At 46.3% G+C, this 18451-nt stretch overlaps 1 pseudogene; it reads right to left on the bottom strand.

Annotated features, from left to right (window-relative positions):
- Window positions 1-3075: 3075 nt before the first annotated feature.
- LOC103749957 lies at window positions 3076-6823 on the bottom strand (annotated as a pseudogene).
- Between the last annotated feature and the right edge of the window lie 11628 nt (window positions 6824-18451).

Here is an 18451-nt window from a genome sequence, read left to right on the forward strand (position 1 = left end):
AAAAGCTGTGAGCACCTTAAATAAAGGCCTACAGTGTCTGAGGTTCTTGCGTCAGGAATTTCCTGTCTGTATGCAACCCTGTACTTCTGGCTACTCCAGCATTCGGGTTCACCTCACAAGTTGCCGCCAGATCCTGAGTGTTTTACACAAAATTGTATGCAACCCTGTACTTCTGGCTACTCCAGCGTTCGGGTTCACCTCACAAGTTGCCGCCAGATCCTGAGTGTTTTACACAAAAGATTTCATTTATTTAACAGGGTAGGGTGGCTCGCTTTTGTATTCCAGTTACTTCAGAATCTGAGGCAGGAGGAAGCCACAAGTTTGAATTCTGTCTGGGTTGCATCACCAGTTCCAAATCAGCTTAGCTTACAGTCTGAGATCTGTCTCCATAAATAAGAATTCATTTAATTCTTACAGCAACCTTATTAGGTAGATACTGTCTTCATAGCCTCTTTACATACCAGGTAACTAAAAGATTGTAGAAATATTAACTAACTTGCCCGCATTGTTACAGCTAGTATAAAATTATATTTGAGGGGCTAGAGGATGGCTCAGTGGTTAAGAGCACTGACTGCTGTTGCAGAGGACCCGGGTTCAAATCCAAGTACTCACATGGCAGCTAACAATGATCCATAACTATAGTTCCAGAGGAGCCAATGCTCTCTTCTGTCTTCTTTGGGCATTGTATGACGTGGGTACACTTACATACATGCAGGCATAATAGCACTCATACACATAAAATAACAAAAAAATTTTAAATTATATTTGATAGTTTTTCTTCTCACTTTATCTTGTATTTTGATTGCATCAGCCAAGATGGATTTGGTCAAGGGTCAGCAAACCTCTGTGAAGAGCCAAATAGTAAGTATTTACCTTCTTGAAGGCCATCCAGTTTCTGCTGTCATTACTCAACACCACCATTGCAGTCCCAAAGCAGCAGTAGACATGTACCTAGTAAACAGGCTTTTGTCCCTACTGGGACTGGGAGCATGGATGTTGAGAAGTCTGCACTTTTGAGTTAGTTCAGCTGCAGTAACAAATGGTCCTTAAAGCTCACTGGCTCAGTACAGTGGAAGGAAATATCTCTCTCTGCTTTGCAGTGGGGATGAGGGAGAAACCCAGAGTAGTGCTTTAGGAGCCCACTGTGCTGGGGCTCCTGGGTCACTGCAGAGGTGGAAGGGAGCTCTGGGGGTATCATAGTGGGTTGGAAACTTCATGTGGAAGTAACAGATACTGTTCATCTTGTTTCATTCACACCAACTTCAAGAATGGTCAGCTCTGGGGCTGGAGAGCTGGCTTAGCAGTTAAGAGCACTGGCTGCTCTTGCAGAGGACCTGGATTCAATTCCCAGCACCCACATGGTGGCTAACAGCCATCTGTAACTCCAGTTCCAAGGGATCCAACACCCTTTTCTGACCTCCATGGGCACTGCGTGACATGGGTGCACTTACATACATGCAGGTGAATACACTCATATTCATACAATTAAAAATTTTTTTAAAAAGAATGGTTAGTTCTGTGTTCTTCCCCATGTCCACACTTAGTTCTATCCCTCCAGTTACCTGTGGAGCCCCTGGACCTGCAGTCATTACAAATAGTCTGTCAAGCCACAGTACCTTCTCACAGTGCAGTCCTGGGTGTGCTCTCTAGGTACCCAACACCCAGGATCCCTTTCTGGGTCACATCCTGGAGTAACCAGGCCAAACCTGCAGTGCTAGGAGACAGGGTGATACAGAGCAAAGAATAAATGAGACTTGCCCGCGTTTGTCACAAAGACAAGGACTCTGGATTCCTCTTACAGCCATTACAGGGAGTGAGTAGCTCAGGAGGAGGCAGACTCCTGGGATGAACAGTGCCATCATTTGGGGTGGGGAAAAGGCCTCACAGAAGCCTGGGTTAGGATGGACAGCCAAGGTCAAGGAGAGCTACTAGCGAAGGGAGAGGTAGGCCTGTGGTCCTAGAAATCAGGCTAGGAATGTTTGTAGTGACACAATAAGGGGTTCCCACATAGATGAAATTGACATGTGGCAAGGCCAGGTGTCAGGCCTAGGACAATCCTCTCAGTGGATCCTCTCAGTCAAGCTTTGCCAGAGACAATGCCAGGGTGAGAGAGGAGCTCCAATATTATCAAATTGTTGCAAATTACTGGCTCAGGGGCATCTGGACTCTTGTGATCAGCAGTCTTCAGCCTGTGGGTTGGAAGACTGAGTGAGATATCCCACATTCCTAATAGCATTCCAGCTTTAGAGGTGAACTAGCTGAGAAAGAGTGACAGCCTTGCAAACATCAGCACAGAGCCATAGCCCACCCTAGCCATTTAGCAGAGGCTTGCAGGATGTCATGGTTTCTAGCCTTTGAACTCAGGGTCCAGCCTGAACTCCAGGAGCGGGAGCTCTAGGACTCTCCTATCCCCACATGCTCTTCCTGGAAATGCAGAACACTTCATACTTGGCCTGCATTCTCTTGTGTTACCCCACGAGAATGAGCCTATTAAGACTGGCCACCATGAGGTGTTAGTTACCGCATTCAGGCCTCTTCCATAATTCCTCTCATACCATCCCAGTCAACATCATACCTTCTTATGTGACAAAAACTTGGAGGACTCTGCTAGCCCTTTCTCACAGTGCCACAACCAGCCTTGGTCTGTGACTCTGGAAATCCTGTAAACAGCTTGAGATATTCTATGGGTGACACCTGCAAAGTTTGGAAAGGGCTTTGCTTATTTCTGCTTTAGCTGTCACTGCTCTGGAAAGAACTTGAGCCTTGTCAGAGCTAGAACAACATGGTGCACAGACCACTTAACCAACCAGGATGCTTGTGTAGGTGTCCTGAGACTGGACAAGCTGTCCCTCATCCCCAGCCCAGCAGAAACTGGTCCACGGTCATAAATGAAACAGACATTCATATCACATTGTTTTGTGCAATAGTAATGTGATGCTAGAAAAGTGAATCCCAGGCACCCTGGTGAACCCAGAGTGGAGCAAAGGCCTTAAAACCCACTTAACACAAATGCATTAGACTTCAGTGTACACAAGCAATGTGCTTTTATTGTTTATAGCACTGTAATGGCAGGGTTTACTGGTTCCTATGGAAGAGCAGAGTGGATCCTGACTGTTGCACAGGAGCAGAGATCATAGCCCCCACCCCCTTCCTAGGGAGAAGGGAGTACTTTAACTGAATTGTAGGATTTGCCACTAGCCTCCAGAACACACTCATGAAGTACTGGCCTGTCTTTTGGAAGCCCATGCTCAGGTAGAGCAGCACCTCAGCGCCTCGCTGCATGCAAGATGCTTGTCTCAAGGGTAAAGTCATTGTAGCCCTAGTCCCGTGCAAACTGCAGGACAGTTCTAACCAGAGCTTTTGCTATGCCCTGTCCTCAATTCTCCAAGGACACAAAGTGAAGGAGTTGCAGCTGCTTCCTCCCTAGAGGTGGATCCTTGACAAACAGCACCCACTATGCCCACTACCTGGTCCCCAGACTCAGGCCACCCAGAAGCAGGAGCCACGTGTACTCAGGTGGTGTCAGCCAGGTCTGTTTGCAAGGACATGACCACATACTCCTTCCACGGCTGTCTGGCAAGGAGCCACAGGAATAGAAGCAGAAAGAAACTACTCACAACAGCCAGCAGCCAGGAGCCAGACACCATGACTAGGACAAGGGGCACCCCAAGTAACAGTAGGAGGGTTCGGGGCAGCATCAACATGTAGCAGAAGGTGGTAGGGATGTGCTCCTCCATGCCTCTGGTGAACACTTCCACGACATTTTTACTGTCACTCACTGTTACATTTGCAGATGTAATAAGGAGCCATGGTGAGACTTCTGGGTCCCAAGTCTCAGCATCCACAGGAGACACCTAGACCTGCCTTCACACCTTGCCTGAACTCTGCAGAAGAGAGAGAAGTCATACGAGTCCCCTAACCCTTTCACTCCCAGCCTCCCAGGAACCAAGGAATCGCTGTCACAGTATGTCTTTCTGCTGTCACCCAAGAAGAAGCAGGACACTACCATTGATTTTACCCCTCTTTACCCTTATAGAAGTCTTCTGAACTTCTTGGCACATAAATACAGCACAGTGTGGCAGATGGACCCTTTGTTCCCTATTCATGGTCTCTACATTGAAGGAACACTGTTTCCGTGTGTATTTCAGCAAAACCTCCTTTCCATCGATTACAAAGGTTTAAATTCTGAGCTGATAAAGTTCAGTCACTAAAACACCTCATTCTTGAATGTCTGCAAAAGTTGTGAGACTCCAGGCTCACAGTGAGACCCCCTAGCCTTGCACATGTGTTCTCTTACCTATTACTACAGAGCCAAGAGTGTGTCCACAATGGTATCAGCTTGTGGTGGCATGTAGGAGGGACAGTCTAGGCCTTCTTGATCTCTGGGGAGCAGACTTGGACAGGCACCTCATTGGCTGGCTCCTGTGTATTTGATAATCATAAACCTCAGGGTCATGGATCTGGGCAGTACCACTGGCTGGAGTTCTCTGGGTTAATAATCTGGAGAGCAGAGAAGGGTGTGGATGCCCAAGGCTTGTCACCCTGAAGAGAGGCATGCCACCCCTCTCACTCTTCCTCTCCACCACAGGCTGTACTATCTCCCACCGTGTGGGCTCCCCACTTGTGCCGGATAGAGGGAAGAGGGACCCTCAACTGGGGAACTTCCTCCATCAGATTGGCCCTGTCTGTGGGGCATTTTCTTGATTACTGAGTGGTGTGGCAGGGCCTAGCTCACTGTGGGCAGTGCCACCCCTGGGCAGGTGGTCCCGGGTGAATAAGAAAGCAAATTGAGCACAGGCCAGAGGAGCAAGCCAGTAAGCAGCACTCCCCCATAGTTTCTGCTTCAGGTCCTGCTCCAAGTTCCTGCTCTGAGTTCTTGCCCTGATTTCCCCCAAACTGTCACTTGGAAGTGTGCAGTGCAACAAACTCTTTCCTCCCCAAGTTGTTTTTGGTCAGAGTGTTTTTATTACAGCAATACAAAGCAAACTGAAATAACCTTCTTTGAAGTCCAGCCTGGTCCCTGCACATACCTGCTAGCAGGAGCCTAGGGTCTGGTCATTCACCCTGGGCTCACATGTCTGCCCCAGCAACAAGGTCCTCACAGCTGGGCTTCTCTCTGCCCAAACTGTGCCTGTTCCTTGGCAATGGATCCTCCTCACCATCAGGCCCTCACTCAGCACTGTCAATGCTGCACATGTCCTTTTCAGTCAGCAGCGCTTCTGTCCAGATGACAGCCCCTGGAGAGAGGACAGCTTCATGAACTCTAGTGGCTACTCAGAGCCAGCACATCATACTTCTCACTTGGGTTAGTTGAAGTGCCGCCTCCCTGAGAGAGGTGAAACTGACAAAGAGAGGAGCCTTTCTCTGCAGAGCTGCCCTGTGTCCTCTGCCCCCAGCCCTGACCTGCATTGCAAGCCAGTGAGAGTCCTGCGGTCCCCTCTCATGCTGGCAATGAGTGCATATCTGCATCTTTTCACTCAGGCCTACTGTAGCTTGGCAGACTCTGAAGAAGGTGGAGAGGAAGCTAAGATGGGACTTTTTTCTTTGAAGGAGATTTGAGGGAGCTTTGGGGCCAAGGGAAAGTGGAACAACACCCTCACAGCTATGACAAGAATGAAAGGGGGTCAAATGCTGAGCACTCAGGATACAGATAGTGAGGCTTCCCAAGAGGGGTACCCAGAGCAAGACCCCCAAAGAGGTTGGCCTCATGGGTACTGAGAGGAGCTAACTGCAGGACCAAGGCACAATCCTTGGAAAAGGAGGATTCTCAAGGGAGTGGATGGCTGACACCTGCAGGGTCCTGGTTATTCAGGGCTCACATCCATTCCAGATATACATGAGGCATAAGTTCACTTTTCACTGAGAAGCTAAATGATGGGTCTGATGGAGCCATGTGCACCTTAGTCTTTAGTCACATGGAACATGAGTCAGACAGGGCAGGAGAGGAAGCAGAAGAGGAGGAGGAGGAGGAAGAGGAGGAGGAAGAGATATACCTAGAACCATGGCAAGACAATTCCTGTCAAGACAAGGGTCCCCTGGTGTGCAGGCTGCACGCTGCAGAAGCCCCTGGTAAAGTGTTCTGGAAACTAGCATCCTGGAAACAGGATGTTCTGGAAACATAGGGAGAGATCAGGTTTGGAGAGCTCAGGACCGGCCTGTAGGTGCTGCCTACAGCTTCCTCATATCAACCAGTGGCCAGAACTGAGGTCCTGGTGGAGGATGGGGTGACTCACAGTGGCTAACTTCTGGTCAGAGCCCCATGTTAGCCTCTCATAATGCTCATGAGAGCATGGGTCACTCTTTCTCAGGACATTTTGATATTGTCTCTAACACTTTTATTGTTAAGCAGAAGTTGAACTAGGAACCCAAGGTGGGGAGCAGAGAGTGTAGGTGCTCCCATGTAGAGTTTGGGTCATGTTAACCTAGAAGTAGCACAAATCAAGGTGAAGGGCAGGGGGCTTGTGGGCTTTCCTGGTCCTCCATGTTTTCATAAACTCAATGGCCTCTGGTCCAGTGTGTCCTGACGGTGGGTTGGAACCCCCCATGGCTTTTCTGTATCTCTGTGCTCAGTGTTACCTTTCTTCCACCACTGGGATGGGATGTAGGATGCTCTCCAGCCATAGTTGAAACTATAACTTTCCTTTTTCTCTGCCAATTGAACGGTGCCCCATTGAGCATACAGCTGGAACCACAGCTCAGGAGGCTGCAGACTGCTCAGGTGGACAGTGGTAATCTTGGGGTGGTTCCAGCATTCCTGATACAAATGGAACACCACCAGCAGACCTAGAATATTGTCTTCCTGACAGGAACAGGCACACAGCATGGCCAGGAACTGAGCATGAGTCACTTGTGACTATTGACCAAAGTTGGCATGGGTATTGGTAAGCAGCAGCAGGTATCTATCCACCTCTGTATTAATGAATTTACAAAGATGATAAGAGTGCAGATGTTCTGAGCCCTGCTCCCCACTTTCTATGTTAATTATGGGAAGGTTGATTGTTGTACTGATGGGCAACAGAAAAGAATGAAGAAACTGGGGAATACATCCTGCTTTGAGGACTCAGAACTCTGATGACATCCTCATTGACTTCTGAAATAAGGGAGATAATCTGGGCCTCCTCACTCCTGTTGGTTTCCAGAGGAACATATACTTCCCAGGTTAATAGGAATCCAATGGGACCTTGACCTCCAAGATCACCCTGTGTGACCTAGAGGATGTTCCTCTGACCCTGTGATGACAAGCCATGGACCCGCCTCCTTCCCACGCTCTGCTAAGAAGCCACTCCCCTTCCCTCTTCCAGCCAATCAGTTGACCATAGCCTCTTGCAGGGGAGGGGCTAAGGTTACAAAAGCTGGGAAAAGGATGAGGCTGATCTCTTGCTATTTTGTGGGGCTGTTGAGAACCACAGGATTTATGTCTGAGTGTGGACTTTCAAACACAGCTGTGAATGGAGGGCGCCCGCTTGTCTGTAAGTAAACGGGCATCCCAAGCTCAGTTAGCAAGTCCAATAAACTCGTTAAGATTCTTCAAACCAGGGTTTGGAGAATTTTTTCCTCAGGCTGTCACAAGGACCATGGGAGGAGGGGATTGGATGCCATGTGCACCTCCTGATGGACCCAAGTCCCTCCAAAATGATGGATTTAAACTAAAATCTCCCAGGCCTGAGAAAAACTGTACAAGGAAGTAAAAATGAAAAATAATTCTAACTGCTAAGAACAAGCTGAGCTGACCTTTTTCATGCTCCCTGCCCAAGCTGGAAATCATCCCAGAAATGCCCCCCACCTCTGCTTGGCACATAGCCGCCGCTTGTAGTTTTTGCCTTTAAAAGAAACCTGTGAACTGGGCTCTGGGCTTCTGTCCTCTGAGTGAGGCAGGAGTCCGTTTTGCAAAATGCCAATAAATCCTCTTGCTTGTTGCATCTCCTGGTCTGAGGACTGAGTTATTGGGGAGCGGCCTCCTGTGGACGTTGGGTACCCCATCTGGGGTCCCAACACTCCCAGCAATGAATTTGACTTACACCCTTACTTCCTGGGAGGCCACACTGCTCTGACAGAGGCCATAGGGCCCTAGGTCCCTTTTTCTAGCCTTGACCACACAGTCTGCCTGTGAACCTTGACATCCCTTCCTCACTCTTAACATGTCACCCCCAGTTCTGAGCTTAAAAGTGTCCACAGCGAGATGCCATGGAAAAGGCTTATTGGGGATCCAGTTCCTCTTTTTTTAAATCTCGATAAAAAGCACACAGAGCCTGATTCTCCTGCAGAAGCCCTGACAATAATCTATACATGCTATGGCAAACTGTGTGCTTTCCAGTTGTGGGGGAAAGAAAGATAAAGGAAGAGGGTTGTGTAGATTTTGGAAACAGGAACTGGAGAGATGGTTCAGTGGTTAAGAGCATTGGCTGCTCTTGCAGAGAACCTGAGTTCTGTTCCCAGCACCCACATGGTGGCTAACAACTATCTGTAACTTCAGTTCCAGGGGACCCAACACCCTCCTCTAATCTCTGCAGGCATTGCATGACACAGGTGCATTTACCTACATGTAGGCAGTACACTCATATACATAAAATGTTTTTTAATATTAAAAAAAAGATTTTGGAAGCAATAATTGTTGGCTACATGGATTAAAATCTAGGATTTCACAGAATCATAGCCAGAATGGGGCCCCTCCCACCTTGAGCCTACAGTCATTGGATACACCTTCCAATGGGGCAGCAGTGAAATTGGTGTGGCTCTTGAAGGGTCCTTGGTGACTGCTTCTTGCTTTGGGGCACACATTCTGGAGACCTTTCCTTTGTAACCAGTTGGCTTTCTTCATTGATTTATTTAGGAATTGAATAAAGTGACACTGGGTTAATTCTGACAACTTGCACATTATTCCTGGGTTTTACTAGTATAGCACAACCATGTTTAAGTATACAATTCAGTGGTATTAAGGGCTTTTATAAGTATAATCATTGTTCATTTCAATCCGTCCCTGAGACTGACTCCCAGAATGGAAGCTTTCAGCCAAACTGTAAGGGAAACCCAAAGCTCAGTTGTAGTACTGGAGCTTCTGAAGGCCCAAGAGCTCACACAAATTATAAGTACAGAAAACTGTGGCTTATCAGGCTTCTATGCCTTAGCGGAGGGGATGTTGACTCTGGGATGGAGGTGATGAGGTAGAGATGAAAACAGGCTGGGAAGGGGCTCAGGTAGGCACTGTAATGGCTTACATTTAGAATTTATCCAAGAAATTCCTATGTTGAAGGGTTGATCCAAGATGGTGGTGCCATAGGGTAGTGATGGAGACTTTTGAGGTAGAACCTAGTTTTAGGAAGTAGATCACTTAGGGTATAATCTTTTTTTTTTTTTATCATCTTTGAGACAGGGTCTTCCTGCAGTCCTACCTGGCCTGGAACTTACTCTATAGACCAGGTTGGCTTCAATCTCGTAGAGATCTGCTTCTGCCTCCCAAGTGCTGGGATTAAAGGCATGCACCACCACACTGGTCTGGGGTGTAATCTTAAAGGGCACAAATTTTCCTGCTCCCTCTTTCTTTCCTGGCCATGGGGTTAATGTTTTATGTCCACCATTCCACCACGATTCCTCTCCAGATCTGCTACATTACCACTTTGCTTAAGGCCACTTGGCAAACACAGTGAGGCAGGTGCTCTGGATGGAAGGTGAGCACTGTCCTCAAATAAGGACTGTTATTAGGAGCATGGGCAGGTGTATCCATTGACTACACTACAGGGTAACTCTTCTAGCAACCAAGGGAAATACCTGTGATGACACAGCACTGCACACAGCACTGCAGACTTACCTATTCAATAAAGGTTTTCTTTCTCTTCTCCCCCTGCAGAAAGGCCTTCTGGGTTGGAATACTTTGTTCTCAAGTACACAAAGTTTAATATGGTCAGCAAGCCTTGTCTCAACAGAGCTCCATGATAAGATGTTAACAATATCACAGCAAAAGACAGTACAACCATAAAAGTCCCACAGTCCTTAAAAAAATCCAAACACTTAAAAGTCCATAGTCTCTTTTAAAAGTCTCTTAACTAGCTGGGTGTGGTAGCACACACCTTTAATCCCAGCACTTGGGAGGCAGAGGCAGGTGGATCTCTGTGAGTTTGAGGCCAGCCTGGTCTACATAGTGAGTTCCAGAACAGCTGGGGCTACAGGGAAACCCTGTCTCAAAAAGACCAAAAAAAAAAAAAAAAAGTCCCTGTGGGCTCCTGTAAAACCTAAAACAAGTTGTATTTGTTACTTTTCTGTTGCTGTGATAGAAACACCATGGCCAAGGAAACTTGGGAAGAGTTTATTTAGCTTATGGTTCCAAAGGGGCAAAAATCCATCATGGTGGGGAGGCATGGGGGCAGAGGTGGCTGGAGTAGGAGCAGAAGCTAAGCTCTCACATCTTCAAGCAGGCACAGAAAACCAGAGAGAGACTGGAGATCTGGCAAGGCTTTAGAACTCTCTAAGCCCACCCCTACTGATGTGCTTCCTCCAACATGGCCACATCCTCCAAGATCTCCCAAAGCAACTCCATCGATTGGGGACAAAATGTTTGTATTCTTGGAGCCTATGGGGGACATTCTCATTCAAACCATCACATTCTACTCCCTCGCTCCCATAGTCTCATGACCATATAAAATGTAAAATGCATTTTAGTCTAACCTTAAAAGTCCCCGTAGTCTTTACCAGTCTCAATACTATTCAAAACTCCACAGTCTAAAGCCTCTTCTGAGACTCAGGTAAATATCTTAACTGCAAGCCCCTTTAAAATCAAAAGACAAATTACATACTCCCAGCATACAGTGGAACTGGATACACATTCCCATTCCAAAAGGGAGGAATAGGGGCATAGTGAGGAAAATACAGGACCAAAATAAGACTGAAAACAGCAGGGCAAACACCAAATCCAGAAGCTCCATGTCCAACTTCTGGAACTTTATTTCCAAAGGGCTTAGGTAGCTCAGTCTCTCCAGCTTTGCAGTTGTGAAACATACATCTCTCGCTTAGGCTGGTACCACTCTCTGTATGCAGCTCTCCTTGGTATATGACTCACATCTCTGGCATCACAAACATCTTCTTGGGGTCTCCACTGACAACCAGGCTTCACCTTCACAGCTTCATGCAATGGTCTCTCAGGGCCTTCTTTATGCAGAGATGCCCATGCTGCATGCTGCCTGGCCTTGGAGGATCTCTGAAACTGAGGAGGAAGAACTAATGACCCCTTCACTCTTGCATCTTTCATGCCTCTAAAGCCAGCACCAGGAGAAGGACACCACCATGTCTGACTGCAAGTTTGGGATGGACCCCAGCCTGCTTCATCCACTTTAGAAGCTTTTTCCTTCAGTGGTTTTCTAGTAGAAATCCCTTGCAGTATTTTCCTATCACAGCCTTAGCTGGGTGTGGTCTTGCCCTGGAGATACTCTCTCCATTGTTTAAATGAAAATCTCTAGTTCTCTCCTTGATCATTTTAATCTCTTTATTAAAGACAGCCTCTCCTTCAGCACATGCCTTGGCTCCAACATTAATTTCCTAGTGCTCTTTTTCAATCCAAACTGTACATTCTGTATTTCTTTCTGCCCCATTTGTTCTTTTCTAGTGTAGAGCTACATAATATTCATCATTAATAGCCATGACACCATTTCTATGTTTTACTGTCTTGAATATCCTCCACCAAAGAAATTAGTCCATTGCTTTTCAACTTAGCCTCAGGCAAGTTTTTTAGCTGTGGGCAGACTCCAGCCAGACTCTTTGCCAAAATATCCCAGTTGCTGCTTAAGTCCTTATTTTCCTCTGAACCTACATTGTTCTCAGTACTACTTTCTTCCAGGTGCCTACTAGAATGGCCTATTAAGCTCTGCTTACAGCAATCAATGCTTTCTAGCCCATATTCCTCTAAAACCCCACATGGTTATGTTCTTCACAGACAAAAGCCCACTCTCTGGTACCAATTACTCTATTAGTTACTTTTCTGTTGCTGTGATAGAAACACCATGACCAAGGGAACTTACAAAGGGAACAGTTTATTTAAGCTTACAGTTCCAAAGGAGCAACAGTCCATCATGGCAGGGAGGCATGGCAGCAGAGGTGGCTGGAGTAGGAGCAGAAGCTACAGGAAGTAGAGCACAACTGGAGATCTGGCAAGGTTTAAGAACTCTCTAAGCCTGCCCCCAGTGATGTGTTTCCTCCAACATGGCCCAAGACCTCCTAAAACAACACCACCATCTGGGGACAAAATGTTTGAATACTTGAAGCCTATGGGGGATATTCTCATTCAAACCATCACATAAGTGCTGTCTTATTTCAAAAGGGAAGAACTGGGCACACCTAAGCAGAACCTAAGTCCAGCAAAGTAGCTCAAGGCTGGACATCTGGGATTCACTCATGATTTTCTGGGCTCCAAAGGGTTTTGGCAGCTCCACTTCTCTGACTCTGCCATCCACAGCACACACAGCTCATCTCAAAGGCCCAGGCTGGCTCCATTCCACAGCTGCTACTGGCCTTGGTGGTCATCCTATGGTCCAGACCCTCAGATTCTCTCCATGACCCCTTCAATCCTGGGGTCTTCACTACAACTGAGGCCGTACTTTCACTAATAGTCTTTCCTGGCTTCTCAGGGTGTTAAGCCTCAGTTGCTTAGTTGCTCTCTGTGACCCCTTCATGCTTTCAATACCAGAACCATGCAGGAGACTCTTACACATTACCAAGTCCCGCTTCCAGCTTGAGATGGAGGCTGAGGCCCCCTCTCAACCAACTCTGTGCTGACCCTGAGGAAATACTTCCCAGAAGATGTTTTTCAGTGATGCTGGTCTCTTGTTACTTAAAGCTTATTTTTCAGCCCCAGCTAACAAGCATCAATTGTCCCAGTAGAAGGGTTCACTTCAGTGGTTCTGATCTCTTCTTTTTTTAAAAAATTTTATTTTGTTTATTATTTTTTATTTTTATATGTATGCATGTATCGCCTGAATGTAGGTAAGTGCACCCATGTCATGCAATGCCCATGGAGGTCAGAAGAGGCTGTCGGATCCCCTGGGACTAGAGTTACAAACAGTTGTAAGCTGCCATGTGGGTGTTGGGATTAGAACCCAGGTCTTCTGCAAGAACAACCAGTGTTCTTAACCACTGAGCCATCTCTCCAGCCCTCTGATCTCTTCTTAATCACAGATGATTCTTCAGCCCCCACTGCCTGGAACCCACAGATTCTCAATTCATGATATCACACAAACAGCCCTGATAGCCTCCACTTCCCTTTGAAGCTTCACAAGTGAGGCCTCCATCATCCACAACTCTTTCAGCATAACTGTTCCAAGCTCCACAGCAACACTCTGAGCACTCAGTGGCTTTTCCAGGTCAAAGTTCCAAATACTTCTACAATGCTCTACAAAACACCAAGGTCAGGTCTGTCACAGCAATACCCTACTCCTCGTACCAATTTATGTTCTAGCTTGTATCTCCATTGTTGTGACAAAATACTCTGACCAAAACCACCTTGGGGAAGAAAGGGTTTATTTGGCTTACATCTCCAAGGTCACAGTTCATTAGGGAGCCCAAGGTAGAAACTCAGGGCAGGAACCTGGAGGCAGAAGCTGGAGCACAGGCCATGGAGGAATGCTGCTTGCTCCTCTGGCCCCTGGTCAAACTGATTTTTTTATATAACATAGGCCCACCTGCCCAGGGGTGGTACCACCCACAGTGGGCTGGGCCCTCTCATGTCACTCAAAAATCAAGAAAATAACCCACAGACATGGCCACAGGCCAGTCCAATGGAGCCAATTTCCCAACTGAGGCTCCCTCCACCCAGGTCAAGTTGACAACTAAAGCTATCCAATATAACCGGGTAGGACTAAGAATACATTTTCTTCTTTATTCCATTCTGTGTTTTAAACCCTTGTATAATGAACATATATTAAATTTATAACCAGGAAAAAAAAGTCAATGTTTTCTTTAATGTTGAAATTTTCTGTTAATATTTCAGACATTTAACAAAACATCTTTCATTGACATTCTACAAATGATAGCACCAAGTGACATTTCAACACACTTCTGTGAAGACGGTTCATGTATCTGTGAAGATGAATGTCAATTTTTGACTCGCCAATATATTCATGTACTAATTATCATTACAAAAACATTTATATGTGAAGTTATTTATTTGGTTAATGGTATGAAGTTACAGATAATCAAAATAAGGATCCACTTGGTGGAAGGAGAAAACTGACTCCTGCAACTTGTCCTCTGACCTCCATATTTGCTCCCTGGCATGCATGTGTATGACACATACATACACATAAAATAATGTAATAAAATTAAAAAATATTCAAAGCAGATGGCAATTTATCACCCATGTCAAATCTTCCCTTAAAGAACAGTTATGAACATAAGAAACTAATGTCTCTGAACATAAACATCAAATTGGTCTGACTTCAACATTATCATTGGCTGTATTAGTCACTTTTCTGTTACTGTGATAGAAACACTGACCAAAGCAATTTATAGAAGGAAGAGTTTATTTGAGCTTATGGTTCCAGGGGAATTACAGTCCATCATGGCAGGGAGCCATGGTGGCTGGAGGTGATTGGAGGCAGCTGGAGCAGAAGTAGCAGAAGCTAAGCTCTCACATTATCACGCAGGCACAGGAAGCAAGAGAGCAACTGGAGATCCAGCAAGGCTTAAGTACTCTCTAAGTTCACCCCCAGTGACATGCTTCCTCCAGGATAGCCACACCTTCTAAAACCTCCCAAAACAACACCACCATCTGGGGTCAAAATGTCCAAATACTTGGAGCCTATGGGGGACATTTTCATTCAAACCATCACACTGGCTACATAGCAAGCTTCAGGCAAACTTGGGCTACCTGAATTTCTGTCTCAAAAATAAAATGACAAAATCTGTATTTTCATTAATTTTTAAAGTACACATTGAGGTACTAAACTTCATACTACATTCTAAATGTTCTTGTGTCTGCTGATAATATGCCTAGTCATTAATGGCACCAGCATGATTTCTCATCTATTATTTTTAAAATATGGAAATATAAATCCTTTGATTTTTGTGTGTGGTGTGTGTGCATGTTCAGGTGTACGCATATGTGTATTAGAGGCCAGAGGTTGACAGCAGATACCTTTCTTTGCCACTCTACACCTTAAGGTCAAGGTCTGTTATTGAACCTAGAGCTCACAATTCAGCTATTTTAGCTAGCCAGATTGCTCTAGGATCCTCCACCTCTTGTACTGGGAACACAGGCAGGCTGTCCTGTCCACCCCATGTCATGAGTGCTGGAAATCTGAAATTTAGTCCTCTCATACTTGTACAGCAAGCACTTTACCTGCTGAGCCATTACCCCAGTTTTTTGATTTCTGAGTTTCTTAGTATTCGGGAAGAATTTTCAGAGAAACCTGATGACCTTTCATTTGAGTTATTAAGTATTTTTGTGTCTCTTCTTTTTCAGTGTTAACAATCAATTGATGTGTCATTTGCCAAGATATCAATTTTTTTTCAAAGCTTCTGAAATCTATGAAAACACAAACAACAAACCAGTGTTTTCTACCTGAAACATTTCCTGACCTGCCTTCTTCCTCAGTCAGGTTCTTCCTACTTTTCATACACTAGTTTTCCCCTTCAAAAGGCTGAACATATTTGCAGTAGAGTTTTCATCTCAGTTTGTAGAGATGAACTGCTTTGCTGCCACAAATATGATACGAATCAAATCTGTCACCTAAAGGGTCATTGAAATTATAGGATTTTAAGATTGCAATATGCTTAAATAGTAAATTAAAAAAATATTTTATTATTTTTTAACTAGGTGTGTCTGTGTATGTGCAGGCATGTGCAAGTGCCTGAAAAGGGCAGAGGCATCGCAGTCCCTGGAACTGGAGTTACAGGTGGATGTGACGTGCGTGCTGGGAATCAATTTTGGTCCTCTGCCATCTCTCCAGCCCCGTTTAAAAAAAAAAAGTATACCAAGGGCAAAGGTGGGTGTTTGACTACTAAAGGTGAAGACTTGCGTGAAAGATATATATTTTATGATATATGATACGGTACGATGTGATAAGCTTCATTAGGCTTGAACACAGCGCATCTTTTGCAACCTCCTTCCCAGGACTGGGCGCACTTTCAGCCACGGTCGCGCTCCGCCTAGGGGGGGGGGGCCCAGCGTGCGCAGCCCAGCGGCCTCCGGGACTGGGGAGGGAGCTGTCCCCTCCACCTACAGACTCCTTCCCTGCCGCCTAGAAGGGCGCAAGCAACACTCACACGGAAAGTGTCTCCGCGGCAGGAGAGTCCTGGAACTCCCTGTCAGTCCAGATCCATCCAGGAAGATCGGCCCCTCGGATACAAATTCCTCCTCTTCCGGAAGTGCTGGGTGCCCGCCCGGTAGACCTGCCACGCACTGCCCAGTCTCTCCGGATCCTGGTAGGCTTCGCCCCCGTCTCGGAGTCTTCCCACAGCTGAGTCCAGGCTGCGGATGCTAAGAAAAACAGGTGCTCTTCCACCTGAGGTGGAAACTGTACACGCGCCGGACTGCAGGTTGAGTGAGGTTTTGAGCTCGGCTTTGCCCCAACCTGCGTCGGGGCTCTCATCGGACGTCCTCAGTTTCTTTCCCTGAAAAGAAAAATACCAAGATGAGATTGATGGTCCTTTTTCAGAGCACTGGGGACTGAGATAACCGAGTAGGCCCTTGGGAGGAGGCAGAGATGCGGCAGTGGAGGACTTGCCTTGAAGGAGCTCCTCTGTGTGCTTCTGTGGTCTGGGAACAGGTGGACACCCACGTCTACGACTAGTGAAGGATAGTGAGGCTTTCCGCAAAGGACTTTGAAGCCAGAAATGGTCGGCCTGTGCAGGCAGTAGACCGAGGCATTGTTCTTGGGGAAGAATGGTTGCCCAGGGAGTGGGTGATGTGGGCAGGGACCTGGCTATATAGGATCTGAGTCCTTAATTAGGCAGTATAGAGCCTGTTCCAGAAACAGAAGATGCTGTAGATAATGGGCTTTTATTTGGCTAGGGGGTGGTGTATGCATCTCTCATGGTTTGAGGTCCACGGCCTTGGGCATAACTAGGAATGGCAACTCGTGGCAGCCAGTGCTTGCTCACATTTGGGCAGATCAGGGGGCAGAAAATGCAAACCCTAAACTACAGGGCAGGCTATAACCCTCTAGCCTTTCCTGTATTGCCCTATTTATCTGACCATGCTATCTAGGCATCATGTCTAAAAGGCTTTGCAACCTCTCTAAAACAATACCATATGAAGCCAAATGCTGAAACACACAAGCCTGTAGGGAACATTTCATATCCGGTCTGTAACAGTAGACTCCACCAGGATCTGGGTTACAGCTCTGGTTTGACTTGAGAAAACAGCAAGCAACACCTATAGGCCATTCCTTAGCTTTCAAAACCCGTAAGATTGTTGAGTGAAAATCCCAGTGCTGGAGGTTGACAACCTCCCTATGAGTTGTGAGGGGTTTTGCCACTGCTGTTGGTTGCATGTCAGACTTAGAGATCCTATTGATGAAGATACCATACACTTTGTTTTCAGAACTTGGAGAAATCAAGGAGAGTCTGAGCTGGAAGCTTGCTGTTTGCTGGCTGGCTTTCTAGTGTCAAAAGGCTCTTTGTAGGCTGCTGGGGGAGAATTGTTGCTATCAGCCCTACTTGGTTATAGAACCTGTATGCTACACTGTTGACATTTCAGAAAAGTTGTGCCCACTGGTACTATAGTGGAAAGAATGTTACGTATGCAAACACCTAGTTTCTGGTTAAATTTAAGGTTTGTTCCTCAGGACAAAACTCGTATTTAGTATTCTAAGCCAGGATAAAAACCTGTGGCTGTGGAGGTAATAGGCCACAGTAAGGAGATACTGCCACGACTTCCTAAACAGGTATAATATGCTTGTCAACTTGCTTTCTCAACATCTGTGTTTATGCCCTTAGACTACTGATGCTGTCAGCCTCAGTTGTGGAGGGAAATTTTTCACAGTGGGTGGTGGTTACTCGGTCAAGGGTTCATAGACTGCTGAGAATAAGTGCCTGTTGCTGTGGCATAGCAGCCCAATGTTAATCCAAACATGGGAGAAAATATACATAAATATCACCCACTCCAAGGCTTAGAATAATTCTAAGGTGCATAAAGAACATAAGAGATGGGGAAAGAGATGGAGTGTCGAATATCTGTTTGGTCTGGATTGAAACAGTCTCACCTGGAGGGAGGAAGGAGATTCACAAAACTCAGGAAACATGCATCTTATAAGATTCTGAAGGTCTCTCCCTAAAATTATCTAGCCAGTAAACAGTTTCTAACAGAAGGAGGACTCTTGGGAACTCCAGTGATGCAGAATTTGGGTCATTGCCTATGTTTGGGTGGGGTTTTGAGTAATGCAGCTATAAGATTTCATCTTAAAAATTAGAAGGAAGTAGCCGGGCGTGGTGGCACACGCCTTTAACCCCAGCACTTGGGAGGCAGAGG

The sequence above is a fragment of the Nannospalax galili genome, unplaced genomic scaffold (genome assembly GCF_000622305.1).
Source record: "Nannospalax galili isolate Female #2095 unplaced genomic scaffold, S.galili_v1.0 scaffold527, whole genome shotgun sequence".
NCBI lineage: Eukaryota > Metazoa > Chordata > Mammalia > Rodentia > Spalacidae > Nannospalax > Nannospalax galili.